The 24,898-nt window shown below is 39.5% G+C and overlaps 1 protein-coding gene across 2 annotated transcripts in view; it reads right to left on the bottom strand.

Annotated features, from left to right (window-relative positions):
* The window catches only part of mib2 (MIB E3 ubiquitin protein ligase 2), a 201,051-nt gene extending 196,750 nt beyond the window's left edge, over positions 1-4,301 (bottom strand). Inside the window, exon 1 of one of the 2 annotated variants that reach the window (XM_051930372.1) lies at positions 3,966-4,301. The gene's annotated coding sequence lies outside the window, so the exon portion shown is untranslated. The remainder of the gene's footprint in view (positions 1-3,965) is intronic. The other variant, XM_028807675.2, reaches the window with a different exon arrangement.
* Positions 4,302-24,898: the final 20,597 nt, after the last annotated feature.

Below are 24,898 nucleotides of genomic sequence, written 5' to 3'. Positions count from 1 at the left end.
ACGTTTGATTCTGGTTTTGATTTGTTTTGGAAAAAAATTGTTTTTATCCGACCTTGCATTTCATTGATTACGCAATGCATTTTGAATGTATTATGTGATTGAGATTATCACAGCAATGACGTCAAATAAGTGACACTACAAATATGGCAGAGATTCCAGTAAATGCTATCCCTAGGTGAATAAACAACATCTCAAAAATCTTTAGTGGTAATTAGCTTAATTTCTAAGCAGGCCCTACTGTCAGGTTTTGATTTTGACTCTCTTTTTGTCTTTTGAGTTACAATTCTTGTTTTGCCCATTTGCTCCTGCTTGCTTGTTTATCAACCACTCCCAATCATTTACTAGTTTTGACCTTTACCTGTCCTGACTGTGTTCAAACTAAATTTTTCATCTCCTGGCCTTTGCTCTGTCTCTCAATAATCCTTGGCCTCTCCTGTGTTCCTTAACAGTGCCATCTGTGTATTTTAGAGGGCAAATCTAGAACAATTTCAGTGGTCTATAATGCAATATGTTAGTGGGCAAAAGCATGATTATAACAAGAAGAGCAACCCAAGCCCATGTTATACAGTATGTGTATAAAGTATTAGACTATCCATCAAAAAACATTCAGCAAACAGCATTTTGACCCTGTAATTATAAAAGGATTATTGTGAAGGCAGATGCCACTTTTGAAAAAATAATATTCAGGCTGTAGTTAGTGAAATAACAGCTGAATACAACAATGGTGCCAAAATACACAAATCATAACCCACAATTCATTCTGCCTTTTCAGGGATAGGATAGGATCCAGTGACCTAACTGACTGCAGTGCCTGTTGAAGCAAATCAAGAATGTGGTCCTAAGCCCACAGTAACCATGTAAACACTAGCAATATAAATGTAATGAATTATTATTATTATTATTATTATTATTATTAAACACTAGAAAAGAGAATACTGGAAAAATATTTCCTGATAAATTTCAGAAACTAGATAGGACAGAAACTCCAGGAGTCTACAGATGTTCCTGTGGGAAATCAACAAAGTGGGATGGTGGTAACAGTGAAACAATGTCAGATATGTTTTCATAGAGCAGATTGGGTTTATTGATACAAGTAGAGTGATGTTTAAATGCCATACAATATCTGAATATGGTGATTGACCCCTTCATGGCATCCATCTTTGAAAAGCCTTCTGCAGCAGGATATGTCTCCATGCCACAAAGATAGAAAGGTCATTAAAAGGTTTCAGAAAATTTCAATAGCATATTTGACTTGACGCAGTGGTACCCTTAGTCCCATGTCTAAATCTAATCAAAAATTTCACTGGATGAGATGGTGGAGTAAGCAGCATGAAGGAGAAACTCATGCATATTCTTAACTTAGTCCAATACATAGCCAGAGAGTGCCACAGCCTATCATGGCAAATTTGGGAACGAGAAAGACCAAACCTGAACAGGACACACACTTCCACCAGTGATGCCAGTCATTCTTACACATGCACCTTTTGGGATATCGGTGTGAACTGGTTTACCAGTCTATGAAAACAATGACTGTGTCTGTTTATATGGTGGGGTCTTTGAAAATCCACAGACACCGTGGCTGGGCTAATCTATAACAACTCTGGAATGCCTGGCATAACATGAGTCGATATGCCTGTGGCAAACTCGTAACTCCTGGTTGAGCCCGTTCCCTGGCAAATGTGAGTGGTCTTAAAAATAAATAAGGGACTAACTTACTGTTGGATAACTGTATCTAATAAAGTGGTTCTTGGTTTATGGTACAATTCACAAAAAGTTTTGAATAACAAAGGGGCAGGAATACCTTCATCAACTAATATCAAAAATACAGTACAAATTGAATTAGAGTGGTAAATGTAGCAAAAGCTTCAGGAATTTGATTTACCTTATCAAGGCACTGGGATTAATATGAACAAAGTTTTGTTAAGAATAATGCTTTTCATTCAGGGCTCTGTGTCACATTATATTCACTTCTTACACTGGTGTTAAACAGTAATGGCCTCCCCTGATCAAATTCAAGTTGAACCTGCTCTATGCATGTCATTAATATGTTGAAATCCATATTTATATACATCCTGTGCACGATAAGAAAATAAATACAAAATGGTATTAACATGCATCCAACCACAGCAGAAAAAAAGCAATCCAACATAAAGTAATATTGGGCAAAAGACGAGAACCTTCCTGAGATGGGTGCAAATCCATTGAAGAGACACTCAAACACAAACCCACACTCGCTTAAACAAGGCCGATTTAACAGCCACCACTAAATCTTCATAGGCAAGGAAAGAAAACTCTGGAGCATTTAGAAAAACACACCAAGACCTGAAGAGATTGTACAGACATCAAACAGACAGTGACAAGGATGGGGTGTGAAACCCAAGACTCTGGAGTTCTGTGGCACTAACCAGTGTTCACAATAACATTTTACCACATGATTAATATGAATTAATAGATGCATTAAAAACAGAATTAACTTATTGAAGCTACTTTTATGATACATCTCTATATCCCAATGGCAAGCCAGTGCCTACCTGCACATACAGTCTGAAATTTTAAAAAGTAAAACATGCAGCCACACTAAAAACAGGAAACCTGTGGAATACAGATCCTATACTCATACTTTAATATTATCTTTATTACATTTCTTTATTTTGCAAACAATATATTGTAAGAACAATTGAAAAAAATGTCATGTGTCCTGCATGCTCTCCCTGCATTTGTTTTTGCTGACATTGTTGCTAAACATTTTGCCAGCAGCCGTAATTTCATGTAGTTTGATTTGCATTGTTATAACATGGCAGTTTTCTAAAGATAAGCCTCCATTCCAAGCTAAGTTTAACCCAATTCAGTCTTATTTTTTTCTGAATGAATTAGATTTAAAATGTAGATATTAGATCCTATAGTTATTACACATTTTATCAACCCACAATATGGAATACAGTGCCTTGCTTGATGTAACACATCAGTCAGTAGGACTCTGGTTATGTAAACACATCAGTTCAACACATTATTCAATACATTTCCTACTTTTATGACTAACACATTGGGCATTGATTAATAGGGTTCTGACAAGGACAACTAGCTGTGTAATACAGTATGATTTGTGTAAATCTACATAATCAATAAATAGAATTCTAATTTCTAGAAATTCAGCATTTTGTCTCACTACTGAGTGCGACCTGCATGTGAGCTAACAGACTCAGAAGCAGCAGCTGCCATGCACCTGTAAACTGCTACGATAGGTTTTGGTTTCCTGCAACACTGACCAGAAAAAAAACAAAAAAACATTGGTATGGCAAACTAATTGATAAACATTTTAAAACACAGTTCTCCCCAAGACAGGTTCAGTTTTTGTACTGATATATGAAACAGTGATCAGCATGATTCTTAGGTTTGCATGTACTCCTCTGTCAATAACATTCTGATTTGTTTAGGAAAGACGGACTATTGATCAGCCAGATTTAATTTCAGCAAACAGTCAGTATGAAAAATTGATCAGTCAGTAAGATTGTGATGAATGTAAACACGAACTGTGAATCAATAGGATGAGATGACAAGACACTCGCCAGTGCCATTCCCATCTCAGTAAACACAGTCATCATTCTCAGTAACAAAATACACCAGATAATCATATCATAGCGTTTGCCAATGTTGTATGCTATTAAAATAAAATTGATCATTTGTGATATATTTAAAAGACACCACACTGGCCAGGCGGTTGGAGAGTTGTATAAATAAACCACATCAATCAATAATATTTTGGTTTTAATTAATTCGCCTTAAACATTATCTATAACGGCATTTTAATCTCTGCAAACGTAACACTTTGGTTAGTTCATTGGCGATTTTGTCCTACGAACTGTTCACGACTCGCCACAGTCACCTGTTATACTGATTTTTGCACACACGAATGACTTATAGGGTAGCTTTTGAAATGACAGCAAAATCGAAATGTAAAAGCTCACCAGAACCAGTGGGATTAGTCGCTCACCTGTTCTTTTCTGGTACCTTTCTCTTTCGATTGAGAAAACGAGGTTGCTGGCTGCGACACTGGCGAGGCAAACGTTGTCCTCACGCAACAAAAACGGATCGATTCGGCTTGGCTCAGCCCAAGCCTCCCCAGATCTGTTCTTGCATTCAAACGGGGCCGCAGAGCCAGGATAAGCCACACATGGTGCAGCCCCCGCACAGCTTCTCTTCACGTAGGGTTTCTCTTCATTTGCATGTATGTCAAACGTTTCCTTCTCTCCCAAGATTTCTCTTCCTGGTTGCTTCTGCATGAACTACATTTCCCGAAAGCCTTCGCGGTTCTCCGGCTGTACCAGACATTTAAGGAAATGTAGTTAACAGCATGTGAGGATGACGAAACATTTCATTTCGGTAACCTTCTGCTGCCCTCGTCGGGACAAGGCGGAGTCATATATTATTTCATACAGTATACTGTATATAAACGGCGTCACCCGCGGGTGGCTGATGCCGTTACACAGAAAGGTACGTACAAGGGTTTCGTTTGGCATAAATAACAACAGCAGAGTCAACGACCCAGCGTCATTATCTTTAAAACTTGTTAAGTCCAGACTCAAATAAACAACATTTATTTCAATAGCACATTTCCATACACACAATGTAACTCAAAGTGCTTTACAAGAACGTTACAAGAAAAAAATAACGAATTAAACTAGGAAAGAATAATAGTGAATAATAAGAAATAAACATTAATACAGATATAATTAGTAGAAAAGTAGAGTCATTTTTATAATACAGAAATAATAAAAAAACACACACACAAACAAAATAAAATGCTCCTAACACATCATTCGATTGAGGAAATAGATACAGTATGTTGTTCCTTGTTGTATCGCCATTTGAATTCTGCAAAATACTCGGATACATCATGTGAATAACATAATAAATAAATTGTACTCAGTCATATGCAGCCATTTATTTTTACAATATTGTAACAGCGGTGCTGAACCTGAGGTGCATCAACCTGAAGATGAGTCTCCAACAACATGAGCTGGCATTCCATCATGCAAATGAGCAGCTTTAGAGCCAACAGCAGGGCAGACTATAAAAATGGCAAGCCTGACAGTTGCATATGAATTCCAACGAGTGAAGCAATAGGAAATTGTCAGTCTAAGTAAGATTCGCAAGATTTCTAAAGGAGCTGTGTCAACAGCAAGAATCCATTGGGTCAGCTCCCTACGTTGGTGACAGTAGTGGGAAGACAAGACTTGCAGTTGGACTTAGCAAAGCTAAGCTGAGCTCTTCTGAGGAGATGCTGGAGAGATCTGAGGCCGAAATCAAGGATCTGGAAAGCCATTTGCAACATCAATTGTCATGGATTGGTAGTCTTAATCATGTAGTACTAGGGTGTTGTACCGTGTTAGCCATTATGAATGTAGAGAAAAGCCAAGCAAAATGACACCTTTTATTGGCTAACTAAAAAGATTACAATATGCAAGCTTTCGAGGCAACTCAGGCCCCTTCTTCAGGCAAGATGTAAACATCTAAACAAGGGGCCTGAGTTGCCTCGAAAGCTTGCATATTGTAATCTTTTTAGTTAGTCTTAATCATTAAAGAGTTCCAAAGCACCCTGTTCCAAACACTTCCAATAATGACCACTAGAGGGGGGTATCACTGTTAAACCCCGGCTGATAATAAGGTCAAGTGCTGGATCTTTATAAAATACAAAATTTATTCTTCATAAAAAGTGTTCCAATCACAATGAAGCTCCATGGAACATAAAAAGCAAATGAATTCCCTGAAGCAATAAGCTAATTAAAAGCAAACAAGTCCAAATACAGATATTCAAAGAATATTGAAAAAAAAAGAGCGAAGGTCAAAAATCCAAAGAATCACAAATCCTACAATAGCATAAGAACTCACCACTCCTCAGAGCATTCAAAATGAATCACCAGGATCTGTGGAAGATCCTCTGGATTTATAGGGTGGAGGGCAGTTCCTGGTGGTGATTGGCAGGTGGTCCCCCCTCTTGGGGGACTATCCACAAAACACATAGAACAAAACAAAGGCAGGTTAAATACATAGACCAAACCAAAAATTTAAAATGATGGATATAAATATACATCAAGGAATCAAAAATTAACAAAAGAAACATAAAACATGAATTTACCAGCCAAGGGATGAAATCTGGCTGAGAGATGAGATCAATACAGGAAGAAAGACAGCTTAGAGACTGCTGCCCCTGTGACTTCATTGCTTTGGAAATGCTTCTCCATCTGCTAAGATCCATTGTCCTGGGTGCATGGATGCTGGCAGAGCTTTGGGCTCATGGAGAGGGGGGAAAGTGCTGCAGATCAACTTGCTTCTGACCTTGAGAAGTGTTGTGTTTCTCGTTTTACTTGTGACTACCTTTGGTACTTTAGAAAGAAAAGAATGTACAGGAACCTGCATTTAGATTATCAACCAGTACTTTATTGAGTCACATCTGCTGCAGGACTGCAGCTGCTATACACACAGGTATATGCAATCGCTTCGACACCCAATTGGTGAATATTCAAATCAAACCCAGAAGTACTCTAATGTACCATGAACATACACCCACACCTTTTTTTTAACCTGACAAATTTTATAGTTACACTAAAATATACACATTTTTTCTAGAGAGAGATTTGTTTATAACTGACTCTACAGTGCATCACTCTCAGTTAACTTTTCATAATAAACAAGTGACAAAAAAGTGTTGTTTTCTTTTTTTAATTATGCAGTCTGTACATGTCCATAAACATTCACTTATCCCAACACTGAACAATAACACTTAACCTCTATTTTGGGGCCAAAGGTTCCAGAATTTGGCCCTATGGGTAGCTCAGCCTTCAGTGTTAATTCATGACAAAATCCTTATACCTCACATGAGGTACGACAGCTCTCTCACTTCTAGTGTAGTATACAGTATAGTGTTATTATCTGCACTCTTGATATTTTTGCTGGATGAAACTTGGAGGTCGGTATTTCACTTTATGTGACCTCAGGTGGTTGATCCCCTTCAGGATCTGTGTTCCTGTGCAGGCTTGGATGGATATTCCTAAGGTGAAATCTGTTTCTCCAGAAAACCTACCCTTCTGTTGTTTGCACTTTATAGGAGCATTATTCTGCACTTTTGTTTCCACTCTTGTCTTTTCTGCATGTGGACACTTTAGACTCATGAACAAGTTCAGGTGGTAGTTTAATCTTCACAATACAGTACTGCTCCTTTCAGGACTGTTGATACTGGACTCTGCTGTGAACATATTGCAGAAAGGATGGCAATTTGCTCCTTAGGACACATCTAATTAGCATTTGCATTGAAAAAACATCTAAACCTGACACTGGTGTGTTTATCAATGATGTAATAGTTAAGTATGGAACTGAACCTGTTTTTAGAGCCTTCTAGGGAGCAGGTTTCACTATCTTCACTGCATGTTCTGCAAATCTATTGGATTGTGGATATCCAGTACTAGAGTATGTGAGCTGAATTCCCCAAGAAACTGCAAACCTCTGTATTTCATACTTAACAACGGCAACATGGTCACTTACACCATCATTTGTGAATTCTGTGCCTGGCAAAAAACAACTTCACTTTCCAAATGACTGTATAAGCAATTTCATTAGGTAAGTTAAGCACTATTGGATACTTAGATAGTCTATAGTTCTAAAAAACAACTGTTCATGTAGCTCAAAAATATCAGACTCAAATGCACTTTTTCCACCATGTGCTCTATGACTTGTGATATTCCTGGAAAATGTAATCCCTTTCTGGCCTGGTCTTTAGCTCACTAGACATCCTGGTGGGCAAGATGTTACTCCTCCAAAATGAGTGACTTGTGGCTCAGATGACAATCCTATCACCTATTATCAGTTTGCCATTCCTTATACTGACTATGTGACACATTGGTCAATACTAGTGGGGAGTACTGCTAAAGATTCTTACATATTTTAGGCCAGCATTCCTGATGTGCCTGCATTACAGACTGAAGAACTTTGTCTGCTGCCGTTGCATTTGTGAACTCCTTGAGAGCTTGTCTGAGCTTAATTCTACCATGGCTTCTATTTCATACATCTCTTTCTCTGAATCATCCCGTAATGCATCTGCTTGCATTTTTAGAGGCTCACTGTAGTCATAAAACTTGAGGAGAAGCTGGAGTTAGTGCAGCCTTCAAAGCATCAACAGCTGCTCTGAGCTTATGGTTCTCAAGCCACGTAGCATCTTTTTTGAGAAGATTTCTCAGCGGACCAGTTATTGTGGCTGCTTTTGAAATAAACTGCTCAAAAAAATGGGCAGCACGGTGGCGCAGTGGGTAGCGCTGCTGCCTCGCAGTTAGGCGACCCGGGTTCGCTTGTTCTCCCTGTGGCGTTTCGTGGGTTTCCTCCAGGTACTCCGGTTTCCTCCCACAGTCCAAAGACATGCAGGTTAGGTGCATTGGCGATTCTAAATTGTCCCTAGTGTGTGCTTGGTGTGGGTATGTGTGTGTGTGTGTGTGCTTGTGGCGCCCTGCCCGGGGTTTGTTTCCTGCCTTGCACCCTGTGTTGGCTGGGATTGGCTCCAGCAGATCCCCGTGACCCTGTAGTTAGGATATAGCGGGTCGGATAATGGATGGATGGATGGATGCTCAAAAAAATTAAAGGAACACTTTGAAAACACATCACATCTCAATAGGAAAGAAAATCATGCTGGATATCTATACTGATATGGACTGGATAATGTGTTAGGAACGAGAGGATGCCACATCGTTTGATGGAAATAAAAATTGTCAACCTACAGAGGGCTGAATTCAAAGACACCCTGAAAATCAAAGTGAAAAAATTATGCGGCAGGCTACTCCATTTCATTGCAGCAACTCAGAATCGTACTCAGTAGTTTGTATGGCCCCCATGTGCTTGTATGCATGCCTGACAAAGTCAGGGCATGCTCCTAATGAGATGACGGATGGCGTCCTGGGGGATCTCCTCCCAGATCTGGACCAGAGCATCACTGAGCTCCTGGACAGTCTGAGGTGCAACCTGGTGGCGTCAGATGGATTGAAACATAATGTCCCAGAGGTGTTCTATTAGATTTAGGTCAGACAAGCATGAAGCAATTCCTTCATCCTCCAGGAACTACCTGAATACTCTTGCCACATGAGGCTGGGCATTGCCGTGCACCAGGAGTTAATCCAGGACCCACTGCACCAGCATAGGGTCTGACAATGGGTCCAAGGATTTTATCCCGATACCTAATGGCAGTCAAGGTGCCGTTGTCGAGCCTGTAGAGGTCTGTGCATCTCTCCATGGATATGTCTCCCCAGACCATCACTGATACACCACCAAACCCTAGAGGACGTCGGGCCCTCAGGCCACCCTCATGAAGTTTGTTTCTGATTGTTTGGTCAGAGAAATTCACATGTGGCCTGCTGGATATCATTTTGTAGGGCTCTGGCAGTGCTCATCCTGTTCCTCCTTGCCCAAAGGAGCAGATACAGGTCCTGCTGATGGGTTAAGGACCTTCTACAGCTCTGTCCAGCTCTCCTAGAGTAACTGCCTGTGCCCTGGGATCCCCTCTATGCCCTCGAGACTGTGCTGGGAGACACAGCACACCTTCTAGCAATGGCACGTATTGATGTGCCATCCTGGAGAAGTTGGACTACCTGTGCAACCTCTGTAGGGTCCAGGTAATGCCTCATGCTACTAGTAGTGACACTGACCGTAGCCAAATGCAAAACAAGTGAAGAAACAGTCAGGAAAGATAAGGAGGGAAAAATGTCAGTGGCCTCCACCTGTTAAACCATTCCTGTTTTGGGAGTTTAAGGTTTAAGGTTTCTTTATTTAGTCATGTTTACACAAGAAAACAGGAAATTTGCCTTCTCAGTTGCATCTAATGACAGACAGAATTAAATAAAACAGACAAATAGAAACAAGAAAGGTTAAGGTAAGGCAGTTAGATAATACATAAACACACCAAAAAAAAAGGTTACAGGATATATATCAAAACCTTAATCATTATCTCCAATATTTCTTACTGAAAAGTCGTATGGCACTAGGAAGAAAGGAGTTTCTGGAGCAATTTGTGTGGGTTTTCAAAGCGACTATCCTTCCTGATTTACTGAACTTTAGTTCTACATGTAATGGATGACTGTCATCAGTTGAGATGATTTTCCAGTTTCTTTAACATTGCCCTCTGACACACACTAGTCAAATCATCTACATCAGCCCCAATAACTTTAGCTGCATACCTCGTAATCTGCTGGAGCTTTTTTGAGTTTTGGTTTATCAGACTATTAAACCAGGCAATGAAACTGAAAGTGATCACAGACTGGATCATACTGCGATAGAAGGACAACATGAGGTCGTTGTCTACTTTAAATAGTTTGAGTTTATGGAGGAGACATAAGCGCTGGTTGCATTTAGAAAATATTTTTTTTGTATTTGTATTCCAGTTAAGATTGTTATCTAGGCAAGTTCCTAAGTATTTATATTCAGTCACTATACCTCCTCTCCTAGAACTACAATAGGTGAACATACAGATTCCTGTCTCTTAAAATCAAATATCATTTCTTTGATCTTTTTTACATTCAGAGTGAGAGAGTTTCTATTGCACCAGTTTACCATACAGTCCACTTGATTTAGATAGTGGCTTTCATTCTCCCCAGATATGCGTCCTATGATCATGGTGTCATCCGCATACTTGATAATGGAGCAGTGGTCATCATTCTGTCTCAGGTCACTTGTGTACAGAGTAAACAGTAATGGTGGTAAGACACACCCCTGTGGACTTACTGTGTTTGAATGAATGACTATTGAAAAAGTGTCCTCAACTTTAACTGTCTGTGAACGGTTTAAAAGAAAGTTCTGAATCCATAGTGTAATAATGGGTTTACATTCATACTGTTCAATTTCCCAATATGAGGCTGTATAGTATTGAACGCTGAAGAAAAATCCAAAAATAGTGCTCTGACATATGAACCAGGCTGATCAAGAAAGGTGTAGATTTGATGTAAGATAACAAGCAGAGCATCTTCCACACTTCCGTTTGCACAATAAGCAAATTGATTGTTGTCTTGAAAAGACTTTGTCTCTGTCATTAAAATGTTTTTCACCAAATGTTCAAAGCATTTCATTGGAATAGATGTAAGTGCCACTGGTCTGTAGTCATTTAAACAGCTTGGCCTAGAAACCTTAGATACAGGGGTAATGATTGATTGTTTCCAGAGATTAGGTACAATACCACAGGTCAGAGACCAGTTAAAAAGCAAATGAAAAACTGGAGAGGCCTGCCCCAAGCCTTTCTCCACTTCAGTTAAACTGAGTTGTCTGATTGTTGCCCCTCATTAACACCAAAGCAGCTGAAACCGATTAAAAAACCCCTCTGCTACTTAACTGACCAGATCAATATCCCAGAAGTTTCACCGACGTAATGCTATACTCTGATTAAAAAGTGTTCCAATCTGGTAACTAAACTCAGCAATATCAGCATCAGCACCTCTCTTTGTAAATGGACACTGGACTTTCTAACCAACAAACTCCAATCTGTCAGGCTAAACAACCAGATATCCTCTACCCTGATCCTGAATACTGGCATTCCACAAGGCTGTGTACTCATCCTACTCCACTACTCCCTCTTCACCCATGACTGCGTCACTTTATATGGCTGCAACTGCATCACAGACTGTTGACAGACAACACTAGCGGTAATAGGACTGATCAGTGACAATGACATCTGCCGGGGACAAGAAGAGCTGGTGGGAACTTTAAAAGAGAGACAGCTAAACAGAGAAGACAGCACCATTCTGTTTGTCAGCACTTTTGCTGTTTGCCTGTGTGAATGCGGTTGCCTGCGATTGTCCTGCATTACTGTTGCATTGGATTCACTGCATCATCTTTGCCGGACGAAGCACTCCCACACATCTCAAAACGCTTCAGAAACAGTAGGACAAACTTTATATTCACCTCTACAGTTCACAGGATCTGCCACCCCACCAAGCTTTATTTACATCTGTTACATGGGACTGATTCATGGAAATTGTCATAGGTGTTTATTGTTGTGTTATATTTGTTACCAGTAACAGCACACTACACAATAACGTGCAGTGAATACACTTGACCTGAGAATTCATAGTTTTCATACTCTATCTGTATGTTTAGCATTTGTTTGCGCAGAGGTTGATGCGCTTGCAGCTTCCGGAGCAGCTCGTTTTCTCCACCCTAGTGACCCGCTTCTTCTCTTCTTTTGTTGGCATCTTTTTGCGTTAAAACTGATTAAGTCAGAGTTTGTGTTGCAATTACTTAGGTTTTCTTTAATTCTTCACTTAAGCTGGCACATAAGTCTTCAATCTGTCTCAAGAATGATTTAAGATATGAAGAGGGAGGTGAAGTGATGGTGAAGGTGGTAGGGACGAGAAAGGCGCCCATATGCAGGCACCGCACGACTGCCCTGCTGGCCGGTGCCGAGAGTTGATTCAACAATAAAATAAAAATAAAAAGAGGAATTACCTTGGAGGTTAAACATCACCATGAAAGCTGATAGTAGACTTCCTGAAATATATATGTGTACCAAATTTCAGGTCAATAGGTCAAACGCTTTGCGAGCAATAGGTGATTTAAAATCCTGGACAGACAAATGAACAGCCACGGTAGTGTATTATATATAAAGATTGCTGTAGGGCAGCGTTTCTCAACCTCAGTCCTGGGGACCCCCGGACCTGGCTGCAGGTTTTTGTTCCAACCAGCTTCTGTTTTTAATTGGACTCCTGGGCTAATTAAGTGAACTGTTTCCCACGTTCTGTGTTTTGGGAACAATATAGAAATTAGAAAATTAAGTTTGGTTAAAAAGAAAAAATATATATATATTATATATATATATTAAAATGTACCAAGAAGTTATATGGGAATAATGTATTTTTTTCTTTTTAACAATAATTTCACCTTGATTTTCATTCTACTTTTCTGTGTGTTCTAATTGTTTAATTAATCCATTATTTACTAATTAGTGGATCTGATGCTAACGTAGTTGCAGCCTTTGCTTATTCAGTGTTGTTTGCTAGCGTGTCTGCTCTGCTCATTTTTAATTCTCATTAATATAAGATACAACGAAAGGGAAAAACTGCACACAGAAAGGGCAAAATATGATGAAAATCAACAAAAGAGAATTAAGCATTTAAATTTATAGCAAAAGCAGAAATATTTCTAAATGTCTTATAAATGTAAAAATCGTGCTGCTGTGCTTTTCTGAATGTAGGATAAAAGAAAAATAATACCAGCTAATGAAATGAGATCAGTGCTATCAGGTGTTGTCACTGATTAGGAATCTGGTTGGAACAAAAACCTGCAGCCCCAGGACCGAGGTTGAGAAACACTGCTGTAGGGGAAGGGGAGGGTTATCTGGTTATTTGTAGTTTATATTTACTTTCCATTTAATATATTATTATTCATTCATTCATTCATTTGATTTATTGGATTTCGTGTCTCTATGAATGAGTGTGGGTCGGACCAAGGCTGGGTGCGTTCTTGGAATCCTCACCAAAAAAATAAATCACCGTAACTTCGACGGTGTAAATCTGAGTGGCACCGGACTGCTACAAGTCTCTTTGCGATTACTGAGCTCACCAGTGTGTGCTTTCTTCTTAATGGTATTCCAGACAGTTTCTACATTGCAATGCACACTTTAATCACGTCTGAACTGTTTGATTTGTAATTTTAACCTGTGGAGCATGGAGGGTCAGGGAGCCAGTTTGTAAATCAAGGTAAAAAAAAAATTGTTTTTCTTCCAATCATTATTCAGGGCATAATGAAGCATATTTTTCAGATCATTGTACACTGGATAAATTCCTAAAGATTGCAACCTAACAAATGTTGTCACACTGGAGATCAGGCTGATCTTGCTAACTATTGACCAGTATGTTTAACAAGAGTCACAAGTAAATTAATGGAGGCCACTACTAAACAAAAGATTGAGCAATATACTGTATGTCAAGTACAGGTGTATTAATGAATAGTCAACACAGTTTTGACAAGAGAGACTATAATATGATTATACAGTATAACATAGTAATAGAATACTTAAATATGACTACATTCTAGTAAGAAGAAACAAAACCATTTGAGTAGAAAGGGTGCCATTTTATATTACTAAACCTGATTTTGATATGGTTCTACTTAAAAGTTTAGTGGATCAAATAAAAATGTCAGAGATGTGGACAAATTATAAAATGGATGCAAAACCCACTCAAAACACAAAAATTGAAGTGTTATGGGGAGCAGAACTTTTTCCGGACTACTGATAAAAATCTTGCTCTTCAGAGATCAGTGCTTTGGCTGCAACCCTTTTTGATCTAAATGAACAAACTATATAATGGAATTAACAAGCTGGTTGAGTCTTGCGGTAAACTAGGTGGAACAGCAGATACCGTACAATCATTACCTGGATAGAGTTTAGACATGGGCAAATGACATTTAGCGTAAATAAATAGAAAGTGTTACATGTAAGGAGTAGGTATGAGTACATAATCAGGGCCCAAAGCTTTGTAAGGGAGGTCACTCTTCACATGTGCAAACTTTGCTTGCAGTTCTGTACCCATATTTATCAAGCGTCTCACAATTAGGCCTAGGAATTGCACTATATGTCTGACTAGGATAAATATTTCTTCCACCCCAAAGTGGGACACGAGAAATAATTATGAATTGTCCTACTCCCACTCTCAGGAAGTAAATGGCATTCACATTTGATAATGAAGGGTGTCATAATTTTATGGCACCCAGAGGTAACGTTAGAGTGAGCTGCATTCAGGCAAATTGCTTTTTCTCTGGGTGATGTTGGTGTTACTGACAGCAGCCACATCGAGATCAGGCTCAATACACAGGTCGTCATGGATGTAAAAATACTGTATTTGCCAGTTTTTCAGTTACCCTGAAGAAAGGCTGGGCAGGATTGGTGATTGACACCAAAATGACACACAGGTACACTGAGCCTAACTCTCATTCAGTGTGTGTCACGGTCTTTTTATCTTGGTGCTCGTTACAGTATTATTCCTGATGTTACTGCGAAGTGGTCTGGTTCAACACATGACTCGAGTATTTCTTGACAGTGACATAAACCTTTTTAGTTCATTGTAATCACATCCCTTTCAATATAATATTATCTGTGTGATGAAGCCTTAATATTAAAATCAGAAGACTGCAAAGTGTTATCACAATTTCAAAGTAAACTACACAATGATGTTATGAGTACCATTTTGTGGTTGTGGAACCAGAAGATCACAATGTTCTTCATTCTTTAACGTGAACTCACACTCCTCGCTGGAAGCTGGTGTTGAATGATTCATAACTACTTCTCATGTCCTGCTCTTGGGTTGATAAAGTCTTATCACTTTGCCTTTGAGTGCAATTCCAGAGTAGTAATGTGAGACGCTAGATAACTACAAGTTCTGAAGTTTCATTGGGTTTCCACATAGCAAATTAGACTGTTGATGTGAAAAGTACAAAATGGTTTGTTTTATTTCATTAGTCAGTGATAATAGTCAAAATAGCTCAAAATTAGACTTTTTAAAAATTAACTGTCGGTCCACTGCATTCAAAAGATCAGAAATGTAGTTGTTCCCTGTCGGGGGTCAACATCCAAGATGCATACCCAACACCGATCTGTCCACTAGGCCCTGAGCAGTTTGTTAAGAGAGAGACAACAACCAGGTTTTGATTTTCCAAAATGTGTGCTTATTATATCAGAATCCAAAGCATAAAGTGCAGGGCAGAAAAATAAAGTCAATAATCCATTTGAAAAATCAGTGCTCAACATGGAGGTTAAAAAAAGAACAAAAATACATCGTCTCCTCCACTCCACTGTGCTTACTCACTTTTCCAATATTGCCTCATCTTTTCTCTAGTCACTCTTCTCCCCCTGTTCTGCCCAGACTCTTTTAAAATGTTGATGGGTGAAGGTGCTTAATTACGCTAACAATGAAATCAACCAAACCACACGATCAACCAATCACCTCATCAATACCTTGAAGCCGCTCCACCACACTATGACAGACCTGCACCCCACGCCTAAGCTTGACAGCACGATTTTCCTAAAACTTCATGACACTCCCCTTCTAGACTCTTTTTGGCTAATTCACATGGGATGTGTGCCATCAGTAAACCATGGTGAATTTCTGTGTTTCTTTGTGTTTTTAATCACTTTTATTCTGGAAAGAGGTACTTTATCTAGAGCCTCTAAGACAAATTATAGTCATGTGTCAACTGATCTCTACCATGCTCCAGAATTAAGTGTTTTGGGTCTTGGTGTCTCTTTGGGCTCTAACCTATAATTGTATTGGAAAGGATAGGAACAAGTCAAAAGACTAGAGAATTTAATTCTGAGAAGTACTGGTAAAAATTAGACCTCTGTTACCAGCACCAGAAGTAATATCATATAATCTATGATTGTGAGAATGTGTCAGCCCTTTTACAATTTAGCAGAGCCCTACACTGGTCAGTAGGAACATAAAACATTCTCATTTTCTTCTGCATGAATATTAAAGTCACCCATCAATCCTACATGATCATAATCTTTACATATATAAAATCCAACGTCTGTCTGCCCGCTTTTCCCAAGAGAACTACTTAACGGATTTAGATCAAGTTTTTTTCCTATGATTTAGTTGAACATTCCGGTTAACTTTGTGATTTCTGTCATCGCGCTAAGTATCATAGTTCAATTACTGGGGTGATTTATTCATGCTACTCCAAGAGAGAGGTTGCCGGCTGAGGTAAGGAGTAGCGTGATATCAGAAATGGGGAGTGGGGCAGGGCCATCCTCACTCACGTGCCAGCCTCCGTTCAAATCAGTCTACCTCTGGCCACGTTTTGGAGCGCACCTTGCTTCTGCTTAACTAGCAATACCTTGATTAATTAATTAGTTAATTGATTTTTAAAGTTTGTCCTGTATCACTACTATGTGGGCAGAGCCGTGGGGGACAGCTAGTTTATGATAAAGGATGGCCGAATTCAGTCAGCAATTTGAGATTGTGGCTCAGTACATTTGCAAAGCACATAATTGTGCTAGAACTGGCCAGAATACCTGGTATGAGCAACTCAGAAGATGTTAAATCAACTAAATTTAGAAAAGTGTGATGTAGTTTATCATACAAAATCATTTCACAACCACTTTATCAAGCGGTTTAATTCTGAAGGAGGATGAAACCACCCAGCACACCCTGTGGCATTATAATTCCAAACCTTCTACCCGTTTAATAGTTAATGAAATAATGAGAGACCTGCTCCCACCTGGCTATGGAACAGCTTGTCAGTCAAATGTCCATACACATTTGAACCCCTGGAAATGGGGGGCTATACAGAAAAATGGCTGCCACTCCTAAACAGTTCATACAATATTTTTGGTAAACCCTTAAATTAAAGCTGAAAGTCTACACTTCAATCAGAAAATGATTGCTTTATTTCAGTTCCACTGTGGTGGTGTACAGAGCCAAAATTATTAAAATTATGTCACTGTCCAAATACTTATGGACCTAACTATATACATACATACACATACCATTTTGCTTTTAATATGAATTAGGTTACTAATACTAACAACCTTGTATAGGATCTGATTAAAACTCTAGGTATAATTGTGTTCTTTACTGGTTGGGAATCACTGATTAAGATAATGCTACATAAATCAATTTACAAGATGCCCCAATACTGTGATTTTGGGTATCAGTTAGTGAAAAAGTAAAGCCTGTAATTTAAGATCACAAGGCCTTAGCCTGGTTTGCACTCTATTCAGTAAGTCAAGCAATGTTGCAGTTATATTTTGCAATACAACTATGCACTCTTTAAACATGCTTACTTCTTTGGCATGGGCACATTAAATAGATGCTACTTATTCTGATTTATACATGCATGTAACAAAATCTAAGTATCAAAAACAAATAAAAATGAACTGCCGAAGCATGAACACCTTTTGTGGTAAACATAACTCATTTCCAAATCATAGAAGCAAAGTGGCCTCACATTCAACAAGGAAGTACTGATTATTTCAAGTAAAATCATCTTATCTTGAAGACTTCTGCTGGGTGGTGCATCTCAAAGCAAACCATTCACTACAGACAATAGAATTTTTCCATAGAGCATTTGGAACAGGTATAGTGTGTAAAAGTCTAGATCACTGAGAAGGTACAAAATGACTTCAAGGACTATACAATTCTCTTGGAATAATGTAAAGGTAAATAAATGAATTTCATTACAAAGCTCAGTGCACCACACCAACAGAATTCTGAATTTAAACTTCAGCAAAATACAGTGGTGTGAAAAACTATTTGCCCCCTTCCTGATTTCTTATTCTTTTGCATGTTTGTCACACAAAATGTTTCTGATCATCAAACACATTTAACCATTAGTCAAATATAACACAAGTAAACACAAAATGCAATTTGTGAATGGTGGTTTTTATTATTTAGGGAGAAAAAAATATACAAACCTACATGGCCCTGTGTGAAAAAGTAATTGCCCCCTGAACCTAATAACTGGTTGGGCCACCCTTAGCAGCAATAACTGCAATCAAGCGTTTGCGATAACTTGCAATGAGTCTTTTACAGTGCTCTGGAGGAATTTTGGCCCACTCATCTTTGCAAAACTGTTGTAATTCAGCTTTATTTGAGGGTTTTCTAGCATGAACCACCTTTTTAAGGTCATGCCATAGCATCTCAATTGGATTCAGGTCAGGACTTTGACTAGGCCACTCCAAAGTCTTCATTTTGTTTTTCTTCAGCCATTCAGAGGTGGATTTGCTGGTGTGTTTTGGGTCATTGTCCTGTTGCAGCACCCAAGATCGCTTCAGCTTGAGTTGACGAACAGATGGCCGGACATTCTCCTTCAGGATTTTTTGGTAGACAGTAGAATTTATGGTTCCATCTATCACAGCAAGCCTTCCAGGTCCTGAAGCAGCAAAACAACCCCAGACCATCACACTACCACCACCATATTTTACTATTGGTATGATGTTCTTTTTCTGAAATGCTGTGTTCCTTTTACGCCAGATGTAACGGGACATTTGCCTTCCAAAAAGTTCAACTTTTGACTCATCAGTCCACAAGGTATTTTCCCAAAAGTCTTGGCAATCATTGAGATGTTTCTTAGCAAAATTGAGACGAGCCCGAATGTTCTTTTTGCTTAACAGTGGTTTGCGTCTTGGAAATCTGCCATGCAGGTTGTTTTTGCCCAGTCTCTTTCTTATGGTGGAGTCGTGAACACTGACCTTGATTGAGGCAAGTGAGTCCTGGGGTCTTTTTTGACCTCTCGGATGAGTCGTCTCTGCGCTCTTGGGGTAATTTTGGTCGGCCGGCCACTCCTGGGAAGGTTCACCACTATTCCATGTTTTTGTCATTTGTGGATAATGGCTCTCACTGTGGTTCGCTGGAGTCCCAAAGCTTTAGAAATGGCTTTATAACCTTTACCAGACTGATAGATCTCAATTACTTCTGTTCTCATTTGTTCCTGAATTTCTTTGGATCTTGGCATGATGTCTAGCTTTTGAGGTGCTTTTGGTCTACTTCTCTGTGTCAGGCAGCTCCTATTTAAGTGATTTCTTGATTGAAACAGGTGTGGCAGTAATCAGGCCTGGGGGTGGCTACAGAAATTGAACTCAGGTGTGATACACCACAGTTAGGTTATTTTTTAACAAGGGGGCAATTACTTTTTCACACAGGGCCATGTAGGTTTGGATTTTTTTTCTCCCTAAATAATAAAAACCATCATTTAAAAACTGCATTTTGTGTTTACTTGTGTTATATTTGACTAATGGTTAAATGTGTTTGATGATCAGAAACATTTTGTGTGACAAACATGCAAAAGAATAAGAAATCAGGAAGGGGGCAAATAGTTTTTCACACCACTGTAAGCTTACCCCTATTTTTTTCCTTATTTAATGTTTGATTTCCATAAAAAAAATCATCCTTATTTAAACATTGTGTGTTGCAACGTGTAAACAACCTTTCCCCCTTCAGGGCCCGAATATATACTACAAAAAGTTACCATATGCACCACATTATTATGCAATATTAGTCCCAAATACCCCACCTTCATCTCCCCAATATTTTACCTACTCTCCAAATATGAATTTACTACAGTTAGAATATGGTCTAGTAAATTCTCTTTTACCTGAGGCTGCAGTATTGATGTTTCACGAACACCCCTCCAAAGAAACTTCTTGTTGATTTCAGAACTCAAATAATGACAAGTGAATCACTCAATTGCAAAGAGAGATGTTGCTTACTGAAGTCAAGAGTATTGCACATCCATATTTCCCAAAACTATTCGATTCTAGATGTTCCAGTAAGAGCTGGTCATTTAAACACAATGAATTTTATCCATCCATCCATCCATTTTCCAACCCACTGAATCCGAACACAGGGTCACGGGGGTCTGCTGGAGCCAATCCCAGCCAACACAGGGCACAAGACAGGAACCAATCCTGGGCAGGGTGCCAACCCACCGCAGGACACACACAAACACACCCACACACCAAGCACACACTAGGGCCAATTTAGAATCGCCAATCCACCTAACCTGCATGTCTTTGGACTGTGGGAGGAAACCGGAGCGCCCGGAGGAAACCCACGCAGACACGGGGAGAACATGCAAACTCCACGCAGGGAGGACCTGGGAAGTGAACCCAGGTCCCCAGGTCTCCCAACTGCGAGGCAGCAGCGCTACCCACTGCGCCACCGTGCTGCCCCAATGAATTTTATGTTTTTGTTATATCATTTGATTTTTACTGGCATTACATTTTTTCAGCCTTTTGTAATTTACAATACATATTTCAATTAAAAGTGCAAAATGACATGATTTGTTGTTTGGAAATCTACATAAATCACACAGCTTGCTCCATTCATTACTGTTAAAATGCTTCTGAACTTCTTTAATCAGAAGCCGCAATATTTCCAGGAAGTGACCATTTCTTTATCTTTCTTTTATTAAGATATCAACTTCATTCATACTTTAGACAACTGATCTGTGCATCTTAAATGTTAATAAATGTGCATGACAATCATACTCTCTGCAAACATGTTATAGATTCATTTAACCTCAGCTACTTTAATTCAAACATCCTACATCACCACTTACCATATACAAACCACTGAGACACCCAAATTGCTCTGATGCTAGCCTTGTGATTATTTTAGACTTAATGTGGCTATTACTAAATACTCTCTATTATCCAAAATTCACTGTGCATCCTTGCAGGAAGTTTCATCAGTAGTCATCATTTTCAAATCATACACAAAACACCATTCATTTACTGGCATTGCACTAAATCACTCTTCCAAGTCTTTTGTGCCTACTGGATTAATCCAAAGGTATATGCTAACATGCTATCAGTTCAAGACTGCATAGAGTCTGTCTCATTGCATTAAAATACAGTACTGTGCAAAAGTTTTAGGCAGGTGTGAAAAAATGCTGTAAACAAAGAATGCTTTCAGAAATATAAATAATGATTGTTTATTGTTATCAATTTACAAAATGCAAAGTGAGCAAACAAAAGAAAAATCTAAATCAAATCAATATTTGGTGTTACTACCTTTTGCCTTCAAACCAGCATCAATTCTTATAGGTACACTTGCACAAAGTCAGGGATTTTGTAGGATTATAGTCAGGTGTATGATCGACCAATTATACCAAACAGGTGCTAATGATCATCAATGTCACACATATTTTTGAAACACAGTCATTAACTGAAACAGAAACAGCTGTGTAGGAGGCTTAAAACTGGGTGAGGAACAGCCAAACTCTGCTACCAATGTGAGGTTGTGGAAGACAGTTTCATGTCATGGCAAGATTGAGCACAGCAACAAGACACAAGGTGGTTATACTGCATCAGCAAGGTCTCTCCCAGACAAAGATTTCAAAGCAGACTGGGGTTTCAAGATGTGCTGTTCAAGCTCTTTTGAAGAAGCACAAAGAAACGGGCAACATTGAGGATCGTAGACGCAGTGGTTGGCCAAGGAAACTTAGTGCAGCAGATGAAAGACACATCAAGCTTATTACCCTTCAAAATCGGAAGATGTCCAGCAGTGCCATCAGCTCAGAACTGGCAGAAACCAGTGGAACCCAGGTACACCCATCTACTGTCCGGAGAAGTTGTCTTCACGGAAGAGTTACAGCCAAAAAGCCATACCTCCAACGTGGAAACAAGGCCAAACAACTCAAGTATGCACGAAAACATAGGAACTGAGGTGCAGAAAAATGGCAGCAGGTGCTCTGGACTGATGAGTCAAAATTTGAAATATTTGGCTGTAGCAGAAGGCAGTTTGTTTGTCGAAGGGCTGGAGAGCGGTACAATAATGAGTGTCTGCAGGCAACAGTGAAGAATGGTGGAGGTTCCTTGAACGTTTGGGGCTGCATTTCTGCAAATGGAGTTGGAGATTTGGTCAGGATTAATGGTGTTCTCAATGCTGAGAAATACAGGCAGATACTTATCCATCATGCAATACCATCAGGGAGGCTTATGATTGGCCCCAAATTTATTCTGCAGCAGGACAATGACCCCAAACATACAGCCAAAGTCATTAAGAACTATCTTCAGCGTAAAGAAGAACAAGAAGTCCCGCGAAGTGATGGTATGGCCCCCACAGAGCCCTGATCTCAACATCATCGAGTGTGTCTGGGATTACATGAAGAGACACAAGGATGTGAGGAAGCCTACATCCACAGAAGATCTGTGGTTAGTTCTCCAAGATGTTTGGAACAACCTACCAGCCAGGTTCCTTCAAAAACTGTGTGCAAATGTACCTAGAAGAATTGATGCTGTTTTGAAGGCAAAGGGTGGTCACACCAAATTTTGATTTGATTTAGATTTCTCTTTTGTTCATTCACTGCATTTTGTTGATTGATGAAAATAAATGATTAACACTTCCATTTCTGAAAGCACTCTTTGTTTACAGCATTTTTTCACACCTGCCTAAAACTTTTGCACAGTACTGTATGTCTTAAAATTCTTAAATGATCTTATACAACACAAGGATTTGTCTCTCTGAATGCTGAATTGTAAGCATCGTAACATGTTATATAAAGACTGTCTGTTTGACTTATCCTCTATTGCAGTGATTCCCAACCACTGTGCCGCGACACATTAGTGTGCCGTGACACATCATCAAGTGTACCATGAAAATTTATCCAATTTCACTTAATTGGTGTGAAAATGATTATTTATTTACTGCAAATAATTTGTCTTCATGCGTCTATGCGACAGTGATAGGCAGAACAATTAAATACTCTTCCGCTAGGTGGCAAATTAATCTGTGTATCTACCGGTTGCCATTCAAACAGTAGAATTAGTGATGCTTCGGCTGTGACAGCAGTGATAGCGATGGATAAATATCTGAAAAGAAAGAGTACACAATCCGAACTCGGTCCTGGAGAAAATTGTGACCCAGATGAACGCCCTAGTATGAGTAGTGGTCAGAAGAAAGCAAAAAAGGTGATCCCAAGACAATACAATGAAAGTTATCTTTCCTTTGGATTTACGTTTACCGGGGAACCAACCGAGCCGATTCCGTTATGCTTGGTACGTGGGGAAAAGCTGTCCAACAGTGCCATAGCTCCTAGCAAACTTAAACGCCATCTCCAAACAAAACACCAGTCACTTCAAGACAAGAACACAGACTACTTTATTCAACTTCGTGAACAGGCTAAGAAACAGGCAGCTTTAGTGAGGAAAACCACAAAGACGAATGAGAGAGCTCTCAAAGCTAGCTACCAAGTTGCTGAACTCATCGCCAAATCAAAACAGGCACACACAGTGGCAGAGACATTAATACTACCTGCCTGCAAAATCATTGTAAATGAGATGCTCGGCCCAGGTGATCTTAAAGAAATAGCCCAAGTCCCTCTCTCAAATAATACAATTGCCAGACGTATTGATGATGTCTGCAGAGATTGAAAGGATCGTTTTGGAAATGTTGCACGCCAATGGAAATTTTGCATTACAACTCGATGAATCTACGGATATCAGTGGACATTCACAACTTTTGGCAAATGTGCGCTTTGTAGACAGAGACACCATCAGAGAAAACTTCCTGTTTTGCAAGGAATTGCCAGAAAGAACAACAGGAGAGGATATTTTTCGAGTTGCATCAAAGTACCTTGAACAAGGAGGACTTAAGTGGGAAAACTGCACAAGTGTTTGCACTGATGGAGCAGCCACCATGTTCGGGCGCACCAAAGGATTTGTAAGCTGACTGAAAGAGCAACATCCAGATGTTATTGCGACACATTGTTTTCTGCACCGTGAGGCACTTGTTTCCAAGACATTACCAGCAGACCTAACTCCTGCATTGGATGATGTTGTGCACATGATAAACTTTGTGAAAACAAGACCTGTAAAAAGTTGCATGTTTGCATCATTGTGTGATGAAATGGGAGTGGAGCATAAAGTGCTATTGCTGCATACGGAGGTCCGGTGGCTGTCCCGTGGCAAAGTTTTAGCCCGTGTGTATGAGCTGCAGGAAAAACTAAAAGTGTTTTTGACAAATGAGAGGTGTGATGATGCCAAGTTGCTATCAAGTGATGAGTGGTGTGCAAGACTGGCATGTCTGGCGGATATATTTCAATGACCTGAACACATGGATGCAAGGCCGAAATGAAAACCTACTCGCAACAGCAGATAAAATAAATGGATTTCCTTCAAAGGTGCAGCTCTGGCAACATGTGGAAAGTGCCAACCTTGACATGTTCCCACACATCCAGAAATGGCAAGGTATCAACATTGCTGCACTGTGTGAAACAATAGGCAAGCATTTGAAAACTCTTGAACAGAAGTTGTCACTTTATTTCCCTTCAGTTTCAATGGATTGCCTTGACTGGGTTAGGAACCCATATAGCTCAACCGCAGTTGGAAAGGACATGACTTTGCTGGAGCAGGAGGAAATAACTGTACTGAGAGAAA

This window comes from Erpetoichthys calabaricus, chromosome 8, assembly GCF_900747795.2.
Source record: "Erpetoichthys calabaricus chromosome 8, fErpCal1.3, whole genome shotgun sequence".
In the NCBI taxonomy this organism is placed as follows: Eukaryota; Metazoa; Chordata; class Cladistia; order Polypteriformes; family Polypteridae; genus Erpetoichthys; species Erpetoichthys calabaricus.
The sequence above is the reverse complement of the archived record's forward strand: the minus strand, read 5'-3'. Positions and strand labels throughout refer to the sequence as shown.